Source organism: Pimephales promelas, chromosome 9 (assembly GCF_988280905.1).
Source record: "Pimephales promelas chromosome 9, fPimPro1.hap1.1, whole genome shotgun sequence".
NCBI lineage: Eukaryota > Metazoa > Chordata > Actinopteri > Cypriniformes > Leuciscidae > Pimephales > Pimephales promelas.
Genome location: NC_142777.1, coordinates 38,128,862 through 38,141,820, shown reverse-complemented (window position 1 = coordinate 38,141,820; position 12,959 = coordinate 38,128,862). Strand labels below are relative to the sequence as shown.

Here is a 12,959-nt window from a genome sequence, read left to right as displayed (position 1 = left end):
GGATGAATCAGTGTTTTTGAACGAATCTCTTGAGTGAATGATTCAATGACGCACTTAAAGGAGTAGTTCACTTTTTTTTAAAAAAAATTGCTGATAATTTACTCGCCCCCATGTCATCCAAGATGTCCATGTCTTTCTTTCTTCAGTCGAAAAGAAATGAAGGTTTTTGATGAAAACAATCCAGGATTTTTCTTTAAACGACACCAGACGATGAATAAGGGTCTTATCTAGCGAAAACATCGGCCATTTCAAAAATAAATAAAGTTTAAGTTTTATAAGCACAAATGCTCGTCTTGCTCACTTCTGTGACGCGCGTTCATGACTCTCCTGTTCATCAAAATGAACAAATCTTTTTTCGAGTCATTTGGTTCAATCAATGAACGAAATGAACAAAATGACTCGAAAAAAGATTCGTTCATTGAGCAAGGCGAGCATTTGAGCTTATAAAACTTGAAATGAGCGCTCGTTTCGCTTGATAAGACCCTTATTCATCGTCTGGAATCGTTTAAAGCCCTTCGTTTAAGGCCATTTGGACCTTGAACCGTTTGGACCCCATTGAAGTCCATTATATATTATATTTGTTCATTTTTCAAGCCCTTTGAAGCTGCACTGAAACATTTTGGACCTTGAACCGTTTGGTCCCCATTGAAGTCCATTATATGGAGAAAATCCTGGAATGTTTTCATCAAAAACCTTCATTTCTTTTCGACTAAAGAAAGAAAGACATGGACATCTTGGATGACATGGGGGTGAGTAAATTATCAGCAAAAGTTTTTTTAAAGTGAACTACTACTTTAAATTTTTTTAGAAAGTTTGGTTTCAATAAGACTCTTCTGCTCACCAAGGCTGCATTAACAGTATGCGATCGAAAATACAGTAATTTTTTTTTTGCAATATTATTAGAATTTAATATCAGTTTTCTATGTGAATATTTATTCCTGTCATCAAAGCATCATTACTCCAGTCTTCAGCGTCACATGATCCTTCAGAAATCACTCTAATATGAGGATCTGATGCTCAAGAAACATTTATGATTATTATCAATTCATATTTTTGTGGATATCGTGATTTATTTTTATTTGATGCAGTGAAAGTACACCGTATTGGAATTATACTTTATCTTTATTGTCAATTTAATGCATCCTTGCTGTATAAAACGCTCTTTACCTTTAAACAGTAGTGTACTGTATATAACACAAGTGCCTTAAAGATATAACAACTACTGTACATTTACATTTGGCCGACTCTTTTCCCCCAAAGCCGCTTCTAGATGCACATTTGATCAGTTCCTGCTTTTCTGCTTGGGATTTATTGTGATTAAAGCTTTAATAGCCGTTTAGAAATCAATATATTCATACATATAAACATTATACACTCATAGCTGGAGAATAGTATATAATTAATATATGACAACGGCTCTCTGGATCAGCACAAACATAGATCTTGATGTTCGTATGTTTACACACATATTCATATTTATACTCGTTTCTGGCCCCAGTTAATACTATAGCAGATCTTCACACACACTCATAAAAGAGTTTTCTAAGGAACACACACACAACACATCGCCGCTCGCTCGCCTCTTCTTCCCCTTGACATTTACTCCCACCTAATTAAATCTTTGACCCCCTGGCCTCGGTGTAGCGCCACAGGCTGTGTCCCATTACACGCTCTCCACGTGACGGAGAGAGAGCGAGAGCGAGAGGTAATTGGCACTGCCACCCTGTGCCATCGCGCCCGCTCTCACACTCATTAATCACTGCGGGACATTGTTTATGTTGCCCTGGCAACCTCTGGCTCGCCTGTTAAGCAGACGTCCGCCGACTTCAACCCCATCGCTCTCTGCCTCTCCATCACACGCTTTCTGCTTCGGCTCTTAACGAGTGTTTAAAACGGTAGTTCACCTAAAAACGGAAACATTTATATTACTCTCATGCTATTTCAAATCTGCTTCCGTGGTAAATAGAGAAAATTTGATTTCTTTCCAGCCACATAAAAAAATACAAAAATTAAGTTCCCATTTATTTTAATATACTTGCAAAATACTGAATATTGAGAACGAGTTAAAACAGCCTTCACTCTAAAAAACGATTCGTTGGCCGAACAACCATTACTTATAAAAGTAATTGGATCAAACATAAAAAATTAAGTATTCATAACTTTTCAACGTTTACTTAACATATATAGTGTGTGTAACACAAAAATATAAGTTACTAGGTGCACTTAAATGTATGTATAACTAAAATGAAAAAAACATAAGGCATGTCAACTACTACAGTAATTGCGTCAAAATTAAGTAAATCTAGCATATCATTTTAAGTACCATATGAGCCACGTGATATGCAATTTCCCGTGATGCCTTATAAAAGCATCGTGTTATTTTTCTATAGAACATTAGTTAAACCAACCTGAGAAATACATTATTTGCCTTATTTTAGATAAAGAAGATACATTTATGGTACTATTGTTGTCAGGTTTTGATGGCACTTGACATACACTACTGGTCAAAATTTTTAGATCGGTAAGATTTTTTATGTTTTTAAAAGAAGTCTCTTCTGCTCACCAAGGCTGCTTTATTTGATAGAGTAATATTGTGAAATATTATTATAATTTAAAACAGCGGTTTTCTATGTGAATATATAGTGAAGTGTAATATATTCCTGTGATCAAAGCTGAATTTATCATCATTACTCCAGTCTTCAGTGTCGCATGATCCTACAGAAATTATTATAATAAGAAACATTTATGATTATTATCCATGTTGAAAACAGTTTTATTTCAGGATTCTTTGATGAATAGAAAGTTCAAAAGAACAGAATTGATCTGAAATGGAAAGCTTTTGTAACATTAATCACTCCCATTCAAAAATTTGGGGTCAGTTAGAATTTATTATTTATTTTTGGGGGAAAGAAATTAGAAAATACTTTCATTCATCAAGGATGACTTAAATTGATCAAAAGTTACAGTTAAGACATTTATAATGTTAGAAAAGATTATATTTGAAATAAATGCTGTTCTTTTGAACTTTCTATTCATCAGAGAATTTTGGGGGGGAAAATGGTACACGACTGTTTTCAACATTGAAAATAATAATTTATGTTTTTGAGCATAAAATCAGCGTATTAGAATGATTTCTGAAGGATCATGTGACACTGAAAACTAATGTGTAATCAGCAACAGTAATGATGTTGAAAATTCAGCTTTCAAATTACATTTTTTAAATACATTAAAAACATTCCAGGATTTTCTCCATATAATGGACTTCAATGGGGTCCAAAAGACAGTTTCAGTGCAGCTTTAAAGGACTTTGAACGACACCAGATGATGAAAAAGGGTCTTATTTCACTCTAAAAAATGATGTGTTGGATTTACTTAAAATATATATGCACCATTTTTGCATCATACTTTTTAAGTAATCCCCAACTTGGAATAATTTTACTTAAAATTAACAAGAAAATCTTTGTTATATGTACTTAATTATTTGAGTTCACGCAACATTCTTTACTTAAAAATGTATGCATCACATTACATATATTTTTAAGTAAAGAATGTCATGTGAACTAAAATATTTAAGTTTATTTTATGTAAAATTATTCCAAGTTAAAAATTTACTTAATTAAATGATTACGGATTACTTAAAAAGTATGACGCAAAAATGGTACATATATCTTTTAAGTAAATCCAACACAGTGCAGGCCATGTGAGATCAAAACAAATCTTAGTTCTGTTTACTTAACATTTAAGCTCATTTATATATAAAAATAAGACAATTAAATCAGTTGAACCAACCATTTTAACTTATTTTAGATCTTCAGCTTACATGTCTTAAAATAAATTAAACATGCAAATCACACACAATAAAACATTTCACTTTATTATTTATTTTTTACCCAAAACTTTTAAATTGCATCTTAAAATATATTAAAATAGAAAATAGTTTTTAAAATAATAATAATAGTCACAATGTTACAGTTTTTTCTTGGATCAAAGAAATGAAGGCTTGGTGGGCAGAAGATATAGCGAAACACCAGCGGTAACGCTCCTGACTGCTTTGTCGGACAAAACGGTGGATTCGGCGTTGCCGCGTTGTGATTGGTCAGATCGCATGTCAATCAAACTCCAGGCGAAGGATGAATCAGAGTAACAAATCAACAATTCCTTATTTTTTATTTTAAATAATCATACTAACACATAGCAGACATCATCCAGATTACTGTCTGTTTAAAATAAATGAAAAGAAACATAGCATTGGGGATTTGTCATATATATTAGTGATGCACCGCTATGTTCAAATAAATTTGCCATGAAGACAAGTGCTTACACTGTAAAAAAATATTGATGGTTTAACTTAAAAAATAAGTAACCTGGTTGCCTTTAAATTTTAAGTTGATTTAACTGGAAAAAGTGAGTTAATACAATGAAGGAGATTAATTTAACCATCAGAAACTCAAAATTATATGTTATCTGAACTAAATAAATTATTTAAGTTGATTTGACAAAAGAAAAAATGTTGTGATTACTACAATGTAAAAAAAAAATGTTGGTTTAACCAGTGCTCGAATTGAGTCAAGTCTTATGGGGGGTCCCCAATTTTTGGGGGGGTTGTGTTTGGGATATAAATAGCATATATTTATATAATATGCATAAATGTATACTATTTATTAAAACCGCTTGAAAAATAATTATATTAGGCTATATATATAATTATTATTTTAAATTACTTACTAAAGGTTTGGATTTAGAGGGCAGCAGAATTTTCACAAATTTTCAGCATTTTCAGTGTCACATGATCCGTCTGATGATCAACAAACATTTATGTAATAAACATTTATTTTATTTTTCAGGATTTTTTAGCAATAGAAAGTTCAAAACAACAGTTTCTATTTGAAATAGAATCTTTTGTTACATTATAAACTTCTTTACTGTCACTTTTGATCAATTTAATGCGACTATTATTAATTTATTTCCCAACATTTAAAAAAAAAAATACATTCTTACTGACCGCAAGCTTTTAAATGGTAGTGTATAATGCTACAAAAAGTTTTATATTTCAGATCTAAAGGATCATGATGAACACTGGAGAAACGATAGTTTTCAGCTTTGATCACATAAATAAACAATATTTTATTATATTATTATTTTAAACTGTAATAATATTTCATAAAATTACTGTTTTTACTGTATTTTGCATCAAATCAATGCAGGCTTGGTGAGCAGAAGAGACTTTTGAACAGTTGTGTACATCCAACAAAATGATTTATTTACAAATGTTGTTTTTAACCTAAAAACAACTGCATGATTAATGTGGATTATGTGACACTGTGGTAATAATGTTGGTTTCAAAAGACTTGATTAAATAGATGAAACTTGTTTATTAGATATTATATGGTGGGGATTTTTCAACTATTTCAGCACATGCGATTTTTACATAGTTACGTCCAGTAGGTGGCGGAAAAGCACTCAGTAGGTCAGCAACTATTCAACGACCATGACTAGCGAAAAAGGCAGCTTTATTCAGAAACAAACAATGCCATGCCAATCGATGTCAATTATTGCTATTTTAAGAGTGAACTTTGAAAGTGAACTTTGAAACCCAAAACTTTGTGTTTACGTGGCCGATCCTGGCAGCATGAAAAACAAGTTTTATACAAATTCTGAATGGAAATTAGAAAGCACACAACGATCGTTCCCTTTGCTGAAAAACTGTTATCCATCTCCGTCGAGATCTCTAGCACTCCCGTAGAACCAGGACTATTAATAATGGTGGAAAAAAAGTAACTTAAGCCTAAATGTTTCCAATTTACGCAAGGAATACAGAAGCCCCGATATGGTGTGGGTAGATATAAAGTAGAAAGATATATAAAGAGAGACAATTACCCCTCAAAAAAGTCGGTAAGAAGCTTTCTCTTCCCGACCTTGAGTGGAGGTTTATCTTTTTCATTTTTTAAAAGTTAAAATTAGCTTCAACAGAGCGGCGCCAATCAAACAGTCCTGTCAGTCAACGATATCATTGCGCACAGCACTCTTTAGATGTGGGGCGGGCGTTTACAATTTAAAGCGAACAAAAATATATTGTAAATAATAAATTCGCGAAATTTACTGTATCCATTGCATGCATTTAATCAGATTTGTTATTATTATTTTTTACTAAAATAAAAATATCTGAGGGACCCCCCTAATTCTATTTTTTACTTCTTATGGGAGGTCCCTAATACCTTATGGGGGGTCCCGGATCCCCCCAGCCCCCCCTCAATTCGAGCACTGGGTTTAACTTAAAAAATAAGTAACCTGGTTGCCTTAAAATTTTATGTTGATTGAACTGGAAAAAGTGAGTTAATACAATGAAGGAGATTAATTTAAATCATCAGAAACTCAAAATAATAAGTTATCTCAACTAAATAAATTATTATAAAGTTGATTTTACAAAAGAAAATATGTTGTGATAACAAATCTTGAAAATATTTTTTACAGTCCTTATTTGCCACAAAAACGTGGTACAAAACTATGGTGGCCACAGAGGGAAGTGACTTTAGTGAAGATGCACAATCATGCAGGACCCAAAAAATAGCAAAGCTGATTCTTCTAATGGAGTTATTCTTCCGTGTGCGTGTCGGTTCGCCATTAACACAGTTAATACCTTTCTGTAAATCACAGATATGTCTCAAGCTGCTTTTAGGGGTGTAAACAACATCGAGTCTGTTTTTGCATCTAATTTATTTGTGTAAGACAACCAAAGCAGAATTATTGCTCCACATGCATGAAACAAGCTACCAAACAACTCAGCGTGTGGTATTCAGTTATTTAGTTCAGCTTAACAATTATTAATAGCTTTTTTGGTTTCGTAAGCATATTTTTAACATAATTATGAGGACTATGTACTAAGACACCGTCACATCTCCCACAGAATCCCACAATGCATTGCAACAAGGTCAGTGAATTCTGTTTTTTTTTTTTTTTTAACTGAGAATTGTAATTTTGAGTTGTTTGGTTTTGGCTATCTCTCTTTTGCCGTTAGATTAAAAAGTATGAACGAGTCGACGGTCGTTGAGAGAAAACCACGAACACACAAAAGACAAAGCGAAGAGATGTCAAGCAAGATGCGTTTTTAATCAGAGTTTATGCTCAAAGCTGTTTACGGGTGATGATTGTTGTCAGAGAAAGCGGAGCGGAAAAGAAATGAACAGTCATTTTGGCAGAGACACAGATTTGAAGTGTTTGAACGGAGAGTTCAGCAGTGACAGAATGAGATATCAGGACACGGATCTGTTGAGGCGAAGTGCACATCATAAACTGAATAACATCGAGGCGACTTCAACAAAGTCTGTGTTTGCCCTCAGAGAGGAAGACGTGAATTCAGAACACACTTCTCAAGGGGCTGAGGGGATATTGTGAGCTGGTGCAGGTCTTTAAAAAGCATTAAAGATTAATGTTTCTTCTTTCTGAGAGCAAGAGAAGCGAACTAAAGCGGAGGCAGTTCACACAATCAATTAAGAAAAACTAAATCTGGTTGATAGAATTCTGACTCTTTAAAGTTAGATTCCCGTACCAAGATACCAGAGAAAGAGAGAGTACGGATTCAATAATAGCACGATACGACAGTGGTTTCTCAATTTGAAATCGACATTTTCCTTAACCCTACAAACCGTATTCTGGACAAACAAAATAGTTTTGATTTATTTTTAAAAAAATACTCACTCAATTCTACAATGTTAAATGGGTGAAAAAACAAAACTCCTTAATCTTGTATTTGGGTCAAAAATGGGCACCCATAGAACCGAATGGGAAAAACTGTAATTTAGAGCATTCTAAAATAAGCCAAAATAAGACAGCAAAGTCACTTCATCTTTAGGTTTTAGCTTGGAATGATATTTTATTGTAGTTAAAAAATAAATAAATAAATAAAACATAAAAATAAGCATAATTAACATGGTACTTTTGAAGTAAATAAATTCAAAAATACCCCCGAAATAAATAAAAAACACCATAAATGGATAGACAAAACTTTATCGAAGATAGTGATATAACATTTATAATAAATAAAAATTAGGATCACACTTGAGTCCTCTGGGGCTATATATAAAGTGAATATGGTTTGAGGGCTATCCAAAAGAACAGGCGTTGATGGCCCTTTTTAACCACCGTTGTGAAACTCAATGATTGTCCCGAGGTATTTGTACTTCAAACTTCAAACTAAAGAAATGAACTATATATTTTTGTAAAAAGGGATTTTTAAACAACATTTTTAAAGGACATTGAATTGTGTTTTGTCTGTGGAGGAAAAAGATGCGTTTTCAGCCATATCTTTAAAGGAGTAGTTCACTTTTGAAAAAACTTTTGCTGATAATTTACTCGCCCCCATGTCATCCAAGAAGTCCATGTCTTTCTTTCTTCAGTCGATTTTCTCCATATAATGGACTTCAATGGGGTCCAAAAGACAGTTTCAGTGCAAACTGTTCAAAGGGCTTTAAACGACACCAGACGATGAATAAGGGTCTTATCAAGCGAAACGAGCGGACATTTAAGAAATAAATACAAAAGTTTAAGTTTTATAAGCACAAATGCTCGCCTTGTTCTGTTCTCTGATGCGCGTTCGTGACTCTCCTGTTCATCAAAATGAACGAATCTTTTTTTCGAGTCATTTGGTTCATTCAACAAACGAAATGAGCAAAATGACTCGAAAAAAGTTGATGGACGAGTTCGAATAGGACGTGGACATCATGGGGGTGAGTAAACTATCAGCAAGTGTTTTTAAAAGTGAACTACTCCTTTCGAGTCCTGCCATGTTTGTTTGGTTGGCCACATCAGCTATAATCATGATTTTTTCTGCTAGGTTACTGTGTGTAGGGTGTTCACATTTGACACTGCACCCTTAAAAGTACTCTCTTCGAGTGTTCTGCCCTCCACAGTGAGCAGGGCACAGTCCTCGACGCTCACTTTCAAGGGGATTTGGCCTTTTATCCCTGAGCTTTCAGATCGCTCCACATCTGAAGAGAGTCATTAAAAGCACACCTGCGTCTGGAGGACGCCCATGAGAAGCCTGCGTGTTTTTATCCTGATTAATCCAGGGGTGTGTGTTTTGATCTGACACCTTGTTTGAGGGTGTTTATGCATGTGGATCCCACATAGAGATGGAAATTAATTCTGCACACACACACACACTCGCGTATTTCTCTTCTAATGCGCTCTGAGGTAAATGCATCAAACAACAAGTGTGGCGTGTAATTAGTCTCGCACGGTTTGTGCTGTGAACACACGCGTGTTGTCTCGCGTCATGTGGCTTTGGCTGGTTCTGGGCAATCACACGTGCAGTTTTTGCAGTAAAATAATCCCCTTTCGATGATCTCATTGCTATTTCTGCCACCTGGCGATAATAATAATAAACTTTATTTTATATTGCGCCTTTAAAAGTTGCATCTCAAGATGTACGGAAAAAATACATTGAGATAAAAAAATATCATATCACAGAAATGCTAGCCGGAACAAAAAATGCTAGCCGTTTTACACCAAAGGATAGGGCTGTCAAACGATTAATCGCGATTAATCGCATCCAAAATAAAAGTTTGTGTTTACATAATATATGTGTGTGCACTGTGTATCATTATTTTATATATATATATAAATACACACACATGCTTGTATATATTTAAGAAATATTTTCATGTATATAGATTTATTTAATTTATATAATTTATAATATTTTATATATAAATAATATTTTTTTTCTTAATATACATGCATGTGTGTGTATTTATATATATAAAATAATTATACACAGTGCACACACATATATTATGTAAACACAAACTTTTATTTTGGATGCGATTAATCGCGATGAATCGTTTGACAGCCCTAATATAAATAATTATTTGTGTACTATTTATAATAATTTATGTATTTTTTTACTTTTTATTTTTTTATTTATTTTTGATTTTATTAACTTTCATCACATAGTTATTCATTTTCTTTTATAAATTCTTTTAGCTTGTTCGATTGGCCGTTTGTTTGTTCATTCATTCATTAACTTGCTCGTTCATCCATCATGTATTTTTAATTTTTTTGATCAAAATTCAGATACAAAAAAGCAACCATGGCAAGACTTTAGCTTGGGTTCATGTTTCTCACGATAACCTGCGTGACACCAGGTCAAAGTGCTCTGCTGTGGGGTCAAAGGTCATATTGTTCTTTGTTGTTAGTGGGAACAACAGATCAGCAACTCTGCGTCTGAATAAGTCAGAACGACGGGGTGAATGAATAAATAAATAGACTTGAGCATGTTTATTGAGTTGATGTGAGTTTGCGTGTGTGTGTGTGTGTGTGTGTGTGTGTGTGAGAACAGTGTTTTTCAGAGCAGACATTTTTAAATCTGGCAACCCAAACCACCGCTCTTTCATGCACATCACACACACTGATGTTGTTATTTGTGTGCATTTCACACACCTTCAGTGTCAGACTGAAGTGCATGCGGAGCAACGTCCCGTCAGACCGAGTGAAGCGCCGGCAGAACTCAAAGATCAATGAGAAACTAGTGTCCGCCTCATAATACACACACACACACACACACACACACCATCTGATGATCCTACACACAACTAAGTCTAACTCTCAGTCTGAGTGGCTGGATTTGCAGTTTCCCGGAGTAAGGATATAAGGTGTGTGTGTGAGCGTGAGTGTGTGATCAGTATACATACAGAAACATAACATTTTTTGAATGTAATTAAAATAATTAATTGGTTTGAGTAGGAAAAACTTAAATTCAATGAATTAGTTAAATTAATTTGTATTTCTTTCAAGTTCACAGAACTGCTATATTTTAAGTAAACTGAACTGTTCCATTGTTTTGAGTTTTATGAAATCATTTATTTTAATTTAGACGAACTTAAGTTTAACTGAAACGGCTGGGATATCTATTTCCCAGCATGCTTTGCCGATAGCACTCGAAAGAGAGTGTAAATGCTAAAATTAAGTGCAATATAATGTTTTTTTTGTGTTAGATTAATGTTAAGTGTGAGATTTAGTAGTGATTAATGTTTTGTTATGCTAATTTAGAATAATTTCTGTTAATGTTGGCTTTAGGATAGTTACCATCGTGGTGACAAGTGGTGCATTCAGCTTGATTTGAGAGCAAATTATCCCTTTATATAATTACGCTCATACATAAAGTGCTTGTAAGTGCTTATAACATACTGTTTTTTAATATGTTAGCATTTACTACGTCAGCAGATTAGCTTTTAAAGCTAACTAAGTTTATACTATTGAAAGTGATTTGAGTTCTGCCGACTTTTACAGTGTACTTCATAGATTTAAGTTATAGTAACTGATTAGTACTATTAACTTTATTTACCCAAGTTATCTTAACAACAAGTTATCGAGTTAAATATTTTTTTTAATACTTAAATTGTTTGAGTTGATAAACTTAAATGATTTAAGGCGACGGTTTGAGTTGAACTAACTCATCAGGTTTTACAGTATACTTAAACTCATGACTGCAAAATCACTTTCTATTGGATTGTGAAAGAATTTGGTTCAGATGAGAAATGTTAGATGTAGTTCGTGCTGTCACTCATGAGTGTGAGTATTTTTCTTTTGTACGCATCACTAATTTTGAGCGTTTATTAACATGATGACGTTCTCAAAGCATGTTGAACTCAACGCATTCATGAACCCAACACGAGCGGGTCCTCCTCCGTCTCTGCAGGTTACAGCAGGTCTCGAGTCTTTGACGTTTTTCCTGCTTCGTCATTCGTTCTCACGGCACAATCGACGTGCCGTTGCCAAGTCCTGGTTGCCATGGTAACGCGTGTTGGATTAAAGTGTTTAGTGCAGATGTAGTTTTCTCTCTGATGGAGCTTATTTACAGTGAAGAGGAACAGAGACACAGTGGCAATAGAAATGATGAGATTGTCCTCCTCCTCGGGGAGATTGCAGAAGTCCCCCGCCTGTTTTGCTCTAATCTCATTTAATGTGACTGATGCAGTGTGCTGCGCGAGCCAGCGTCTCCAGATACAAGATACTCGTCATTTAACATAAGTCATGCTGCCCTTTACATAAACTACACTTCAGCTTACACACACTGCATCGAAGCTGTGTAAGAGGACAGTGTGCTGCATGTTAAAGCAGATCAAAATAGGATTATAATATAATTTAAAGGGATAGTTCACTTTGAAATTAATTTTTGATATGTTTTATCTGTAGGTGTAGGTGTCTTTGTTTCCGCAGTATTTTCAATTTTGATATTTTTAGGTCAAACTGTTCTTTTCTGTCAGTCATATAATGGTCACCACCTCAAAGAGCATGCACAGAGAAGTCCAAATTAAAATAATATTATAATTAAAATAATAATAATATTAAAATAATAAAATATTAATAATATAAAATATGAAAAAATAATATATATTTTATAAAAATATAAAATATTAATAATATAATATATTAATAATAATAATATTAAAATAATAATATAATAATATAATTAAAATAATATTTTTAGGTCAAACTGTTCTTGTCTGTCAGTCATATAATGGAGGTCTATGGTCACCACCTCAAAGAGCATGCACAGAGAAGTCCAAATTAAAATAATATTATAATATAATTAATAATATAATTAAAATAATAATAATATTAAAATAATAAAATATTAATAATATAAAATATTAAAAAATAATATTAATATTTTATATGTATTTTATAAATATTTTATATATATAAAAATATAAAATATTAATAATATAATATATTAATAATAATTTTAAAATAATAATATAATTAAAATAATATTTTTAGGTCAAACCGTTCTTGTCTGTCAGTCATATAATGCAGGTCTATGGTCACCACAGCAAAGAGCATGCACAGAGAAGTCCAAATTAAACATGATTTATTGACTCGTAAATGTAAGTACACATTGATGGCTTAAGACACGAAACGAGCGGTTTGTGTGAGAAAACGAACATTATTTATATCGT

General features: G+C 33.2%; 1 protein-coding gene across 1 annotated transcript in view; it reads left to right on the top strand.

Moving 5' to 3' along the window:
* Nucleotides 1-12,959, top strand: part of pigg (phosphatidylinositol glycan anchor biosynthesis class G (EMM blood group)) — a 102,359-nt gene that overhangs the window by 77,603 nt on the left and 11,797 nt on the right. The window lies entirely within an intron of this gene.